Source organism: Jaculus jaculus, chromosome 8 (genome assembly GCF_020740685.1).
Source record: "Jaculus jaculus isolate mJacJac1 chromosome 8, mJacJac1.mat.Y.cur, whole genome shotgun sequence".
In the NCBI taxonomy this organism is placed as follows: Eukaryota; Metazoa; Chordata; class Mammalia; order Rodentia; family Dipodidae; genus Jaculus; species Jaculus jaculus.
Window position 1 is genome coordinate 113,229,560 of NC_059109.1, and position 15,965 is coordinate 113,245,524.

The following is a 15,965-nucleotide window of genomic DNA, read 5'->3' on the forward strand; positions in this document are numbered from 1 at the left end:
CCCCAGACCAGATGCACAAGGGGGCGCATGTGTCTGGAGTTCGTTTGCAGTGGCTGGAAGCCCTGATGTGCCTATTCTCTACCTGCCTCTTTCTGTCTCCTTTTCTCTCTCGAATGAAAATAAAATGTTAAAAAAAAAAAAACTATATAAACTGGGTGTGGTAGCACACATCTTTAATCCCAGCACTTGGGAGGCAGAAATAGGAGGATTGCTATGAGTTTGAGGCCACCCTGACACTAATTCCAGGTCAGCCTGAGCTAGAACGAAACCCTACCTTGGATGGGGGGGAGAACCTTTATATAAATACTACCAACTGTGTTTAGCCTCTGCTTCTGTTTCCAGCCTCTTTTCTGCCAGTGTATATGTAAGAGTTATGTAGATAGCTTGAAGGGATTTGTTTTTCCTGCCTATACCATTTCACTGGATACTTAACACTTTTTTTTTGTTCTGTTTGGCTGACATTCAGGTTGTATTACATACGTGGGGCAATGAGCATTTCTGTACTTGTCTCCTGGGACTCATGAGTGGGTTTGTCTGTGATTTGAGTGTACCTAGTAGCAGAATTCCTGGGTTAAAGGTGCATCTTTGGCTTTCCTATTGCCAATTGCTTTTGCAGGTTGCTTTATAACCCACCAGCCGCAGTGACTCATAGGGCTGGTTGCTCTACAGTGCCTGTTACTGCTTGTCATTAACATAAATTTTGGTTCATTTGGTTGGTGCAAAAACATATCTCCATGTGGTTTTGATTGGCCACCTCAAGACTATAATATCTGTCTAGGAATCTTCCCGTGCCCCCAGGTAACCCTCTCTCATCCCCTTTCCTCCCACTTTTACCATCTCCATCACCACATCTCCCCCTCTCATCCTTGCCACATTCTTCTCCCTTTTTACCCTTCTCAAACTTTTCCAGAAGTGTCCTCATTCTGAGTCAACATTTCTTTCTCACTTTTCAAAAGTGGGGCCTCTGGCTCCACTGAAACTACTACAGCCAAGGTTATTAGGGAACCTGGCTGAGTCCAGTTGATGTGCCTCAGCCTGCATCCCAACCCACCTGTTGGCTTCTACTCACTTTATTTCTCTCCCATGGTTCTTTTTTTTTTTTTTTTTTTTTTTTGGTGGGGGAGGGCATAACAACTTTCTCCTCCACCAAAACTTTCAGAGTTAAAGTTCCTTCTATTTTATGGTCCGTCCCCCCCCCCCCCCCGTTACCCAGGCTGGCCTCCAACTCCTGTACTCAAGTGATCTTTCTCCTTCAGCCATCCCTATAGCTGGGACTACAAGTGCTTATCACTGTACCTGGCATAGTACTTCTTTAACCTGGGCCATCTTACCCACACTATGGCTTCTGTAACCATGTATATCCAGTGGATACATGTTATTAATAAAGCACTGTGTTGTTATGCCCACCAAATTGTCCTATAAGCACTTAAAAAATATTTTTTCAAGGCAAACCCAACAGACTGCTTTTTAAAAAACTTATTTAGGGCTGGAGAGATGGCTTAGCGGTTAAGCGCTTGCCGGTGAAGCCTAAGGACCCCGGTTCGAGGCTCGGTTCCCCAGGTCCCACATTAGCCAGATGCACAAGAGGGCGCACATGTCTGGAGTTCGTTTGCAGAGGCTGGAAGCCCTGGAGCGCCCATTCTCTCTTTCTCCTATCTGTCTTTCTCTCTGTGTCTGTCGCTCTCAAATAAATAAATAAAAAATTAAAAAAAAAACTTATTTATTTATTTAAGAGAGATACCTGGAGAGTCAAACATGAGTCCTTAGGCTTCACAGGCAAGTGCCTTAACCACTAAGCCATCTCTCCAGCACTAAGCACTTTTAAAATACATACACACACACACACACACACACACACACACACACACACACACATATGTACTGTTTTTCTGAGGTAGGGTCTCACTCTAGCCCAGGCTGACCTGGGATTCACTATGTAGTCTCATGGTAGCCTTGAACTCACAGCAATCTTCCCACCTCTGTCTCCCAAGTGCTGGCATTAAAGGCATGCACCACCACACCCAGCAAGTCTTTTATTGTTTGTTTGTTTGTTTATTTTTATTTATTTATCTGAGAGTGACAGAGAGAGAGAGAGAGAATGGGCAAACCAGGGCCTCCAGCCACTGCAAACGAACTCCATATGCATGTGTCCCCTTATACATCTGGTTTATGTGGGACCTAGGAAATTGAGCCTCAAATGGAGATCCTTAGGCTTCACAAGCAAGCGCTTAACCACTAAGCCATTTCTCCAGCCCAAAAGTTTTTTTTTTTTTAATATTTTATTTTTATTTATTTATTTGACAGAGAAAGTGGGAGAGAAAGAGAATGGGCACACCAGGGACTCCAGCCACTGCAAACGAACTCCAGACATGTGTGTCCCCTTGTGCATCTTGATAACGTGGGCCCTGGGGAATCAAACTTGGGTCCTTTGGCTTTGTAAGCAAACGCCTTAACCACTAAGCCATCCCTCCAGCCTCCAAAGGACCCTGGTTCAATTCCCCAGGGCCCACGTTATCAAGATGCACAAGGGGACACACATGTCTGGAGTTCGTTTGCATGTACCAGGGCCTCTTGCCACTGCAAATGAACTCCATATATATGAGCCACATTGAGCCTCTGGCTTTTATGTGGGTACTGGGGAGTCAAACCAAGGCCAGCAGGCATTGTAAGCAAGCACCTTCAACCACTGAGCCATCTCCCCAGCCCTGAACATTTTTGTTTTTAAAAAAGCAACATTCAGTAAGAGCCAAAGGAAGGGTAGGACTCCTTACAATGTGCTCCCCCAGACACAAAATGGCCTGGATATCCATGACCTCACAGTGCCTGACACTACCTACACAAGATCATCATAACAGGAGGAAAAGATCATGACATCAAAATAAAAGAGAGACTGATTGAGATGGGAAGAGGATATGATGGAGAGTGGAGTTTCAAAGGGGAAAGTGAGGGGAGGGAGGGCATTACCATGGAATATTTTTTATAATCATAAAAGTTGTTAATAAAAAAAAATTGAAAAGAAAAAAAGCAACAGTCAGAACACTATGCTTACAACACTGTTATCTGTGTTTAAAGAAAAAAAGAAAAGAAAAAAAATAAGAAAAAATAACAGCTAGGCTTGGTGACCTATGATCCTAGCACTAAGGAGGTGGAGGCAAGAGGATCAGGAGTTCAAGGTCATCTTCAGCTATCTAGCTACATGAGACCCTATCTAAAGGAAGGAAGAAAGGAAGGTAGGAAAGGAGGAAAGAAAAGAAGAGAAGGTAGTCATAAACAAGCATTTCCATATATAAGCAAAATGTATGTAACCAGCCAGATACACACAAAGTACTGCTCACACTGCTGGGGGTGGAGGAATAGGCTCCAATGAAAGGCACAGTCACAAAGGACTGTCAGGTGCCTGTTTCTAAGTCCAGGCTCCAGTGGTGCTTCTGGACACGCCACTGGGCTCCCGATTCCTGGGCAGAGACAAATCCAGCCCCTTCTCTTACCCTTTGCACCTGCCCGTCCCCTGTTTGCTTTTTCAGTCAATTAGGTCTCGGTGTCAAGGGTGGAGAGGACAGGAACTCTCCCATTGGCCAGGGGACATACCAGGCTGCCCCCTTTGCAGCGTCAGTCCTCGCCCACCCTTGAGGTTCCAGACCCTCACTGAGGATTAATTTGCAGACTACAGAGAGGTGCAGTCCACAGGTGTAAATGAGGAGGGCACCCGCCCTGCAGATGGAACTATACCGTTCAGCCCTTTGACCAGGTGTCTCTACCCCTTCTCCTTCGCCCCTCCCTCCAGGCCCCTCTGTGATGTGTAAACCCCCTTGGGTGGGCCCTGAGCTAACAACTATGAAAGAGTGTAGAGAACTCTTAGAGTCCTTGAAACAGGGCTCTGCCTACTGCCTCAGCTCTTCTCTTCCCAGAGTGCTCTACTGCGAGTGATAAAGGGGTTGTCCATCCTGGGACCTGTCCATGCCACCCACCCACATGCCACTATTTTTGCAGTTGTTCTCCACACTCATCAAATCGAACACAATGTTTGAGCCCAGCATGGTGGCACACACCTCGCTGTGAGTTCGCGGCCAGCCTGGCCTGGGACTACAGAGTGAGTTCCAGGTCCGCCTAGGTTAGAATGAGACCATACCTGGGAATGAAAATAAAGAAGAAGAAAGAAAGAAAAACCAACCAAACAAACAAACAAGGGCTGGAGGAATGGCTTAGCTGTTAAGGCACTTGCCTACAAAGCCAAAGGACCCAGGTTCAATTCCCCAGGACCCACGTAAGCCACATGTACAAGGTGGCACATGAGTCTGGAGTTTGTTTGAAGTAGCTGAAGGCCCTGGCACGCCCGTTCTCTCTTTCTCTCTCAAATAAATAAAATAAATTTTAAAATAATAATAATAAAGCTGGACGTGGTGGTGCACGCCTTTAATCCCAGCACTCTGGAGGCAGAGATAGGGGGATCACCATGAGTTTGGGGCCACCCTGAGAATATACAGTGAATTCCAGGTCAACCTGGGCTAGAATGAAACCCTACCTTGAAAAACCAAAAAAAAAAAAAAGACAATGTAGGTAGGCACCACCACACACCTTTAATCCCAGCACCTGGAAGGAAGAAGTAGGAGGATTGCCATGAGTTCAAGGTTCAAGGCCACCCCAAAACAACTGAGTGAATTCCAGGTCAGCCTAGGCTAGAGCAAGACCTTACTTCAAAAAAAAAAAAAAAAAGGCTGGAAAAATGACTTAGCAGTTAAGGTGCTTGCCTTCTTGAAAGCCAAAGGACCCAGATCCGCTTCTGCAGAAGCCACATAAGCCAGATAGATCCACAAGGGGGCGCACGCATCTGGAGTTCGTTTGCAGTGGCTGGAAGCCCTGGTGTGTGCCCATTCTGTCTGCCTCTTTTCCTCTCTCAAATAAATAAATAATAATAATAAAATAAAAACAATATTTCTCCGTACTCAAGCATCCTCTTTGAGCTTTGGTCTTTCCACCAGCAAAATGGGTGTGGCATAATGGTATCAGAAGATGTTTATATGGCTGGATGTGGTGGCACACACCTTTAATTGCAGCACTCAGGCGGCAGAGGTAGGAGGATCACCTACAAAGTGAATTCCAGGTCAGACTGGGCTAGAGTGAGATCCTACCTCAAGAAACCAGAAAAAATAAAAGCTTATATGGGTATAATTTCATCATAGTGAAAATTGATTATGGGTGTGGTGGATTGAATGAAATGACTCCCACAAGCTCAAGAGGTTTTTTTTTTCTTTCTTTTTTTTTTTAAAAATTGTATTTATTTGAGAGCGACAGACGCAGAGAGAAAGACAGGTAGAGGGAGAGAGAGAGAGAATGGGCACGCCAGGGCTTCCAGCCTCTGCAAACGAACTCCAGACGCTTGCGCCCCCTTGTGCATCTGGCTAACGTGGGACCTGGGGAACCGAGCCTCGAACCGGGGTCCTTAGGCTTCACAGGCAAGCGCTTAACCACTATGCCATCTCTCCAGCCCAAGAGGTTTTTTTTTTTCTATCATGTATTTTGAATACTTGGTCCCCAGCTGGTGAGGAGGTATGTCACTGGAGGTGGGCCTTGGGATTTTACTATACAGCCCCTCTTGGTCAGTGCCAGCAAACTCATTCAGACCACTTCCTTCCTGCTGCTATGGAGACATGATGCCCGCCTTGCTGTCTGCTTGGACCATGCTTCCTCCTGCCCCTGGAAACTGCAAGCCAAAATAAACCTTTTCCCACCAAAAGCTGCTTCTGGCCCAGTGTTTGGTCCTAGCAATGAGATGGTAACTGCTACAGTAAGGCTGTCCCATTACTTCTAGAAGAGGCAGAAAGGTGTTTGGCTTGGCCACCTGCTATAATCAATACCCAGCTCAGTATCTGACGCAAAGTACACAGTATTTGTGGAATGAATGTTCCCAGATGTCTGCCAGGGCCTCTTGCTTCAGCCCGTAGACCTGGTTGTTCCTGAAGTAAATGATCCCCTGAATTCATATCCATTCTCTCTTTTTCTCTCTCTTATTGAAAAAGGGTTTCATGTAGCCCAGACTGGCCTATCATTCAATATATAGACTATAGCCAAGGGGGACCTTGAATTATTTTTGTTGTTGTTGTTTCTTTTTTAAGGGTTGTTTTTTTTGGGGGGAGGGGTTTGAAGTAGGGTCTCACTCTAGCCCAGGCTGACCTGGAATTCACTATGTAGTCTCAGGGTGGCCTCAAACTCTTGGTGATCCTCCTACCTCCGCCTCCCAAGTGCTGGGAGTAAAGGCATGCGCCACCACGCCTGGAGTCTTTGATACTTTTTAAAAATTTATTTATTTAAGGAACAGCGTCAAAGAGAGAGAGAAAAGAGAAAATGGGTGCATCAGGGCCTCCAGCTACTGCAAATGAACTCTAGACACATGCACTACCTTGTGCATCTGGCTTACGTGGGTCCTGGGGAATCGAACCTGGGTCTTTGGCTTTGTGGGCAAACACCTTAACCGCTAAGCCATCCCTCCAGACCAAGACCTTGATTTTGTTGTTGTTGTTGTTGTTTTTGTTTTTCAAGGTAAGGTCTTACTCTAGCTCAGGCTGATCTGGAATTCACTATATAGTCTCAGGGTGGCCTTGAACTCATGGCTATCCTCCTACCTCTGCCTCCCAAGTGCTGGGATTAAAGGCATGCGCCACCACGCCTGGCAAGACCTTGAATTCTTGATTCTCCTGCCTCTACCACCCAAGTCCTGGGATGACAGGCATGAACCACCAAGCCTTGCTCATAAATGAGAGTCTCTAATATCCCAGTTGAAGCTGGAGTCTTTCCCCAACGGATCTGGACGGCCAGCTTCCTTGGGCACTTCTCACTGGGCCTGGGCATCTAATATCCTTTAATTCTAACATCTGCTAAGCGCCTTGTCTAGCGGCCATAGGAATCAAGCATTCAAGGATGCTGGCCTCCCCTTTACTTCTCAGATGATACCCCACAGAGGAATGAATGCAAAAGGAACACGGGGTTCTCTGAGAATTGGGCCAAAATGACCTCAGAGGGAAGAGGACTCAAGCAAACCAGGAGGCGGGTAGAGGAGCGGAGGGGCCCTGACAGCGTCTCCTCCCTCTCGCTGGCTCACTTAATCCTAACAGCAACCCTCTCTCTCTGAAGGGCAGCCTGTGCCATACTGCAGTGGCCTTTACACGGTTCTGCCAGGTGAGGGCGCCCTGCTCCCAGTTTTGGCTTCCGCTTTAGGGCAGAGTTGGAATGCTGTGACCTATAAATCTCCCAACTTCCCTGGGAGACAAGCGAGATGCAGTTTATGGCTCCTTCTGATAGAAGAAATGGAGTCTCAGAGAAGTTGGGTGGACCTTGCCAGCGAATGGTCTTCTGGCTTCTTAAAATATATATATTTTGTTGTTTGTTTATTTTCTTTTCTTTTTAAAATAATTTATACCGAGGAAAAATTTTTATTAAAGTACAGATTACCAGTTATTTAAAAATACATGAGAAAGACAAACATACAAAGGCAGTATGTATCATACAATTGATTTTTAAACTCAGTACTTCTGAAATACAAAACAATGACCACTAACTACTAAAAGGGAGTTTATTGACACAAACTGTGTTTAGGATGAAGTGAGTTGGATCATACTTCGTATAGAAACTTGCCAGAAAGTATAGAATTGCTGGAGAAATTGTAAAAAATTTTCATGACAATGCAGACTGTACTCCATAGTCCACTTGTTCTCAATGCGGTAGGAGCCTTGCTTTCCCCTGGTCAGGAGTTTCAAAAAGTGTTCCTTTCACTGCATGCAAAAATACATACATGCCCAGATTGTGTATAATATATTTGTTTGTTTGTTTGTTTGGTTGGTTTTTCGAGGTAGGGTTTCACTCTAGCTCAGGCTGGCCTGGAATTCACTCTGTATTCTCAGGGTGGCCTCAAACTCATGGCGATCCTCCTACCTCTGCCTCCCAAGTGCTAGGATTAAAGGCGTGCGCCACCACGCCTGGCAATGTATACTATTTGTTAAGGTCCAAGCAACAGGAACACTGGAGAAGGGAATGCTGAGTAAGACAATATGAAGCAAGCCAACTTCCAATGCATATGTCAGCCACACACCCCGGCTATTCATTACATGGGTGTTTGGATTCGCCTCACTGTGGGCAACTCCAACATTCATGTTTGCTATGCCGCCTAAGTCCCAGAAGCTGCACCTCGCAGGACCAGCCCGGAGGCGATTAAGGAGTTGTTTCTTCATGTTTGTTTGTTTGTTTTCATTATGAAGAGATACAGAAAAAAAGAGAGAATGTAGGCACACCATGGCCTCCAGCCACTGCAAACAAACTCCAGATGCATGCACCACCTTGTGCACATGCGTCACCTTATGAGTCTGGCTTACATGAGTTCTGGGGAGTTGAACCTGGGTCCTTAGGCTTCACAGGCAAGTGCCTTAACCACTAAGCCATCACTCAAGCCCTTGCCTTTCATTCTTTACATCCAAAATGATCCTGACTGATTGACAAATTCTGCCTCTTGATGTCAAAACACCAGGTCTGACTGCAGGATACTAAGAAATCAAGTTGAAGCTGAGCTGGAAGCCTCCTCCCTCTTGACTGTCACAACAGTGGAAAATGTTATTCAGCCTGTTGGGAGAGAAAAGTCATCAGCAAGTCATAACCAGCAGAGGACCCTCCATAGTGAATTTCAGGTCAGCCTGGGCTAGAGTAAGACCCAACCTCAGAAAACAAAAAATAAAAATAAAAAAATTATTGCCAGGTATGGCGGCACATGCCTTTAATCCCAGCACTTGGGAGGCAGAGGTAGGAGGATCGCTGTGAGTTCAAGGCCACCCTGAGGCTACATAGTGAATTCCAGGTCAGACTGGGCTAGAGCAAGACCCTACCTCAAAAACCCAAATATATTTTTTAAATTTATTTTTATTTATTTACTTGAGAGAGTAAGAGAGAAAGAGACAGAGAGAATGAGAATGGGCACACCAGGACCTCCAGCCACTGCAAAAAAAACTCCAGACAGGTGTGCCACCTTGTGCATCTGGCTTTTGTGGGTTCTGGGGAAGTGAACTGAGGTCCTTTGGCTTTTCAGGCAAATGCTTTAACCACTAAGCCATCTGTCCAGCCATATATATACATATATACATATATATCTTTTTTTTTTTTGTTTTTTTTTGAGGTAGGGTCTCACTCTAGCCCAGGCTGACCTGGAATTCACTATGAAGTTTCATGGTGGCCTTGAACTCACAGCAATCCTCCTACCTCTGCCTCCTGAGTGATGGGATTAAAGGCATGCACCACCATGCCTAGCGCGCGCGCACACACACACACACACACACATATTTTTTTTTTTTTTTGAGAGAGAGGGAGATTGGATTGCCAGCCTTAGAATACATAGTGAATTCCAGGACAGCATGGGTTAGCGTGAGACTCTACCTCAAAAATCCAATTCAAATAAAAAGGAATATATCTGGAGCCTACCTACCTCCAGACTCTCATAACATGAGATACTAGCAGCATTCCATTGCTAAATCCATTCCCAGTTGGGTTTTCAGCTATTTGTAGCAAACTTCTGATTTGTACTAGCAGGATGATAAGGCCCAGGGTATAACCCATGAATAGGGCCTGATATTAAGTGCAAGTGAAAGCCATGCATGAACAAGAGGTGACAATGGAGAGGCCAAAGTAGAGAGAATAGGTCAACCTCAAAAAATTAAAAACAAGCCAGGCGTGGTGGCGCACGCCTTTAATCCCAGCACTTGGGAAGCAGAGGTAGGAGGATTGCCATGAGTTCAAGGCCACCCTGAGATGACAGAGTTAACTCCAGGTCAGCCTGGACCAGAGTGAGACCCTACCTCGAAAAACCAAAAAAAAAAACAAACCAAAAAACAAAAAATTAAAAACATTTTTAAAAAAAAGTTCCAACCAGGCATGGAACTGGATCCTAGCACTTAGCATCCTGATGAAGGAAGAGCAGAAGTGGAGGCCAGTCTGGACTACATAGTATGGTCCTGTCCTTAAAAAAAAAAAAGGAAAGAGTAGAAATGGCAGGACTAGAAGGCAACATTCCCAGCCGGGGAACTGGCATGGGGGATTCCCCAATGGGCCTGACACAAGTTTGTCCCCAAGTTTAAGAATCTGGCAGCTGGCTGTTGCGTGACCGGTTTCGATGGTTGGAAGAGAGGCTAGATAGGAGTTCTTTGCCAACACCCGAATGGGCTGTCAGGATTCACACAGGGAGCTAGGGGCCTTCAGCCAATGCCAGAGGGTAGCCCTGGCCAAGAGGCTTCAGTTGCCCTGTCGCTATGTTGCAATTCCACACGATGGCGCCAACCGAAAGTAAAAGAAGGAAAAGAAGTTTACAAAGACCAACAAAGAAATCCCGCAGCTCCTGTGTCTTGCAAATCTGACTGAATAGTCTTTAAATAGTTTGCCTAGAGCTTTGCGTCGCTCTTCTTACCTTAATCAGATCTGTATCACAGGTGGGCTTCTGTGGTGATCACTGTGTGAATCTTCACTTGCCAATGAGGTGGCAATTCAGGGAGAGGAATGGCTGTTCACTTGAGCGACGGTCAGGTTTTTCTTCATACCTAGAGCCCTACGTTCGGGCGCCACTTGCCCCGGCCAGTGGGGAGTTGAACAAGGACCCTAGGGGAAGTTAACCTGAATGGGAAGAGGCAAACAGACACAAGGAAGGAGACCAAGCCAAGTTTCTGGTCAAGGCCTCAAGAGTTTATTCTTACATGTAGGTTTATATAAGGTTGTAGGGGGAAGGGGATGTAATCAGACCAAAGATCACAGAGTTACTGGCTAATCTCTGTTTCTTTATCAGTTACCGGCAGCACAGGGGCAGGGGGGCTTATCACCCAAGGGTACGATTTCTTCATTTCTGGTAACAGAGCATTTAGATGAGGAGATAGAAACTTAACTTGCTATATGGTGGTTTCTGTCAACATGGCCGAGGTTAGGCTCATAGCTCCCAACAGTTGCTGGGCCACCACACCGTTTGTTCTCTCTCTCTCTCTCTCTCTTTAATTTATTTGCAAGCAGAGAGAGAAAAAATGGGCACTCCAGGAACTCTAGCCAAAGCAACTCCTGATGAATGTGCCACCTTGTTCATCTGGCTTTTCGTGGGTCCTAGGGAATCCAACCTGGGTCATTAGGTTTTGCAGGCAAGTGCTTTAACCACTGAGCAATCTCTCCAGCCACCCCTACACCCTCCCCCCCCCCGGGAAAAAATATTTCTTATGTACCAAGCATTTGGAGGTAGGCTGTGAAGGATTGATATACAAGTTTCGTGTTACCATTTGCAACCCAGAAGTTTATCTTTCTACTTCTGTAGCCTTAGTGTAACTTCTGTCGAGGTTATCCCATAGTCCAAGATATCTGTTTTAATTCTTACCATTTTATGTCCTGCCCAGACAAAAGAAAGGAACAAAAAAGGTACCCCTCAATATACACAAATATCCAGGCACGGTGGTGTATGTCTTTAATCCCAGCACTCAGGAGGCAGAGGTAGAAGGATCCCTGTGAGTTCAAGGCCACCCTGAGACTACATAGTGAATTCCAAGTTAGCTTGGGCTAGAGTGAGACCTACCTCAAAAAAAAAAAAAAAAAAAAAAAAATATATATATATATATATATATATATATATATATATATATATATATATATATATATATATTGGACACACACATACACAAATATCCCAGAAATCCTACGCAACATCTAACAGCTTACATCACCTTGGCCAGATGTAGTCATATGGCCACATCTAGTTATAGAGAATGCTGGAAAATCATAATCTTTTATTTTGTGAAGCTAGATACCTGGCTAAAACTATACTGCCATGCTTTGCTGTGGTCCAGACTTCTTTTCTTGATATTTGGAAGGTTGCATGGGAGGAGGGTGGGGGTAGAGACTCATGACTTGCATTAGATTTGAACTTGAATTCTTCCTCTGACAAAATCATACACAGTCAAGTCAACTGGACTATTTGAGCCTTTGTTTTCTCAACTGTAAAATGAAGGTATTCAAAATACTGCCTATGGTGGTTTGATTCAGGTGTCCCCCATAAACTTAAGTGTTCAGAATGCTAGGTTCTCAGCTGATGGAGATTTGGGGATTAACACCTCATGGAGGCAGTGTATTGCTGGGGGCAGTCTGATGGGTATTATAGCCAGTGTCCCTTGCCAGTATTTGGCCCACTCTCCTGCTACTGTTGTCCACCTGATGTTGGCCAGGAAGTAATGTCCACCCTCTGCTCATGTCATCATTTTCCTCTGCTATCATGTTGCTTCCCCTCAAGTCTATAAGCCAAAATAAACCCTTTTTCTCTTAAAAGCTGCACTTGGTCAGGTGATTTCTACCAGCAATGAAAACCTGACTGCAACCTGCCCAAGAATGACATTGGGGGCTGGAGAGATGGTTTAGCGGTTAAGGCGTATGCTTGTGAAACCAAAGGACCCAGGTTCGATTCTCCAGGTCCCACGTAAGCCAGATGCACATGGTGGCACATGCATCTCATTTGCAGTGGCTAGAGGCCCTGGTGTGCTCATTCTCTCTCTCTCCATCTGTAATAAATAAATAAAAATTAAATTAAAAAAAAGAATGACATTGGCTACAAGAAGTAGAAAACCTGGGAGGAGGGTATTACCATGGGATATTTTTTATAATCATGGAAAATGTTAATAGAAATTGTGAAAAGATAAAAATATATATAAAAAAATTTAAAAAAGAAGTAGAAAACCTGACAGAGGGGCTGGAAGAATTGTTTAGTGGTTAAGGCACTTGTCTGCAAAGCCAAAGAACCCAGGTTTGATTCCCCAGAACCCACGTAAGCCAGATGCACAAGGTGGCACATGTGTCTGGAGTTTGCAGCGGCTGGAAGGCCTAACATGCCCATATTCTCTCAGTCTCTCTGTTTCCCACCCTCCCTCTTTCTCTCTGTCAAATAAATAGAAAGAAAACCTGACAGATAAATAACAGTTTAGGGAGTTTCTTTGTCTCATAGGAAGCCAGCCCAGAGAGTTACTCATTTACTTGGACTTGATGATGTTTTGAGCCAGTGCTTCTGGGATGTTCTTGACCCTTTCTTCATGGGTGTGGCCTCATGGAACATGTTCCATGGACCATATCATGGAGCTGTCCTCTTAAGGGCAATGTGCCCAGAGCTGTCATGTTGAATGTTTCATAGTGCAATTAGAACTATTTATCTGGGCAACATTTATTAAACATTGTTTATTAAGCACTTTCTAAGTGCCGGGCACATTGATGACATTTTCTCTCATTCTCAAAAATTCCCTATGAGTTTGAGGTTGGGAAATTATTTTTTTTTCCATTAGTACTAAGAATTGAACTTAGGACTTCATTCATGCTTAGTATGCACTCTACCACTAAGCTATACCCTTTGTCCTTTTTTTTTTCCTTTTTCCTTGCTTTTTTCCCCCTTCCTTTCATGTTTTTTGTTTATTTTATTTAGTTATTTATTTATTTATTGGTTGTTCAGGTAGGGTCTTGCTTTAGCACAGGCTGACCTGGAATTAATTATGTAGTCTCAGGGTAGCCTTGAACTCACTTCAGTTCTCCTACCTCTGCCTCCAGACTGTTGGGATTAAAGATGTGCTCCACCTGGCCTAGCTTAAAGATTTCTTTTTAATTTTTTTTGTTTATTTTCATTTATTTATTTGAGACTGACAGAGAAAGAGGCAGAGAGAAAGAGAGACAGAGAATGGGCGTGCCAGGGCCAACAGCCACTGCAAACAAACTCCAGGTGCGTGCGCCCCCTTGTGCATCTGGCTAACGTGGGTCCTAGGAAATCCAGCCTCAAATCAGGGGTCTTAGGCTTCACAGGCAAGCGTTTAACCAGTAAGCCATCTCTCCAGCCCTTAAAGATTTATTTTTTTGTTTGTTTGTTTTGTTTATCGAGGTAGGGTCTCACTCTAGCCCAGGCTGACCTGGAATTCACTATGTAGTCTCAGGCTGGCCTCCAACTCATGGCAATCCTCCTACCGCTGCCTCCTGAATGCTGGGATTAAAGGGTGTACCACCACTCCCGGCTAAAGAAATATGGGGCTGGAAGGATGGCTTAGCAGTTAAGGTGTTTGCCTGCAAAGCCAAAAGACCCAGGTTCGATTCCCCAAGGCTCACATTAGCCAGCTGCGCAAGAGGGCGCCCACGTCTGGAGTTCATCTGCAGTGGCTGGAGACCCTGGTGTGTCCCATTCTCTCTTTCTCTCCCTCTTTCTCTATCAAATATAAATAATAAAAATAAAATATTAAAAAATGCACTGGGGGGGGGGGCGCTGGAGGGATGGCTTAGCCATTAAGCGCTTGCCTGTGAAGGCTAAGGACTCTGGTTCAAGGCTCCATTCCCCAAGACCCACGTTAGCCAGATGCATAAGGGGGGGGGCGCACGCGTCTGGAGTTCGTTTGCAGTGGCTGGAAGCCCTGGCACGCCCATTCTCTATCTATCTGCCTCTCTCTCTCTCTCACTCTCTGTCACTCTCAAATAAATAAGTAAATATGAACCAAAAAATATTTTTAAAAATGCACTAGGGGCTGGAGGGATAGCACTTGCCTGCAAAGCATAAGCACCCAGGTTGGATTCTGCAGATTCCATGCAAGCTAGATGCACATGGTGTTACATGCATCTGGAGTTCCTTTACAGTGGCTGGTATGCCCATTGTCTCTCTCTCCTCTCTGTCTCTCTCTAATAAATAATAAAATATTTTTTAAATAAGGCCGTGTGTGTGTGTGTGTGTGTGTGTGTGTGTGTGTATACACATATACATACATACATACACACATACATACATACATACACATATGAGTCAAAGCCAGGCATGGTGGCTCATTCGTTTAATCCCAGCACTTGTGAGGCAGATGTAGGAGGATCGCTCTGAGTTCAAGGCCACCCTGAGACTACAGAGTGAATTCCAGGACACCCTGGGGTACAGCCAAACCCTACCTCAAAAAAACTACAAAATAAAGTAGGACTGAAGAGATGGCTTAGTGGTTAAGGCACTTGCCTGCAAAACCAAAGGACCCAGGTTCAGTTTCCCAGTACCCATGTAAAGCTAGGCATGCAAGGTGGTATATGCATCTGGAGTTTGTTTACAGTGGCTAGAGGCCCTGGGGCCAATTCATTCTCTATTTCTATTTGCCTCTTTCACTCTTTCTCTAATAAATCAATAAAATTAAAAAAAAAAAAGAAGTAAAGCCAGGAGTGGTGGTGCATGCCTTTAATCCCAGCACTCAGAGGCAGAGGTAGGAAGATTGCTGTGAGCTCAAGGCCAGCCTGAGACTACATAGTGAAATCCAGGTCAGCGTGGGCTAAAGTGAGACACTACCTTAAAAAACCAAAAAAAAAAAAAAAAAAGAAAAGGTGAGAAAGAAGCTGGACATAGTGGTGCACACCTTTATTCCCAGCATTTGGGAGGCAGAGGTAGGAGAATCGCCATGAGTTTGAGGCCACCCTGAGAATACATAGTGAATTCCAGGTCAGCCTCGACTAGAGCGAGACCTTACCTCGAAAAACCAAAAAAAAAAAAAAAAAAAAAAAGTAAGAAAGAGCCAGGTGTGGTGGTGCACACCTTTAATCACAGTACTCATGAGGCAGAGAGAAGTAGAAGGATCGCCATGAGTTCAAAGCCACCCTGAGACAACATAATGAATTCCAGGTCAGCCTGAGCAAGACCCTACCTTGAAAAACCGAACAAACAAACAAACAAAAAGTAAGAAAGAAATGTACTGGACTAAAGAGATAGTTCCGTGATTAGGGTGCTTGCCTGCAGAGCCTAACGACATAGTCTCAATTCCACAATACCCATGAAAAGCAGGATGCACAAAGTGGCACATGCAGCTAGAGTCCCTTTGCAGGGACTAGAAGCCCTGACACACCCATACTCTCTCTCTCTGCTCGCATATAAATAAATAAATATGTTTTAAAAAATTAAAAAATAAGGGCCTGGTGCAGTGGCGCACACCTTT

At 44.8% G+C, this 15,965-nt stretch overlaps 1 pseudogene; it reads right to left on the reverse strand.

The window, feature by feature from the left end:
* Positions 1 to 7,548: 7,548 nt before the first annotated feature.
* LOC123462888 lies at positions 7,549 to 8,144 on the reverse strand (annotated as a pseudogene).
* Positions 8,145 to 15,965: the final 7,821 nt, after the last annotated feature.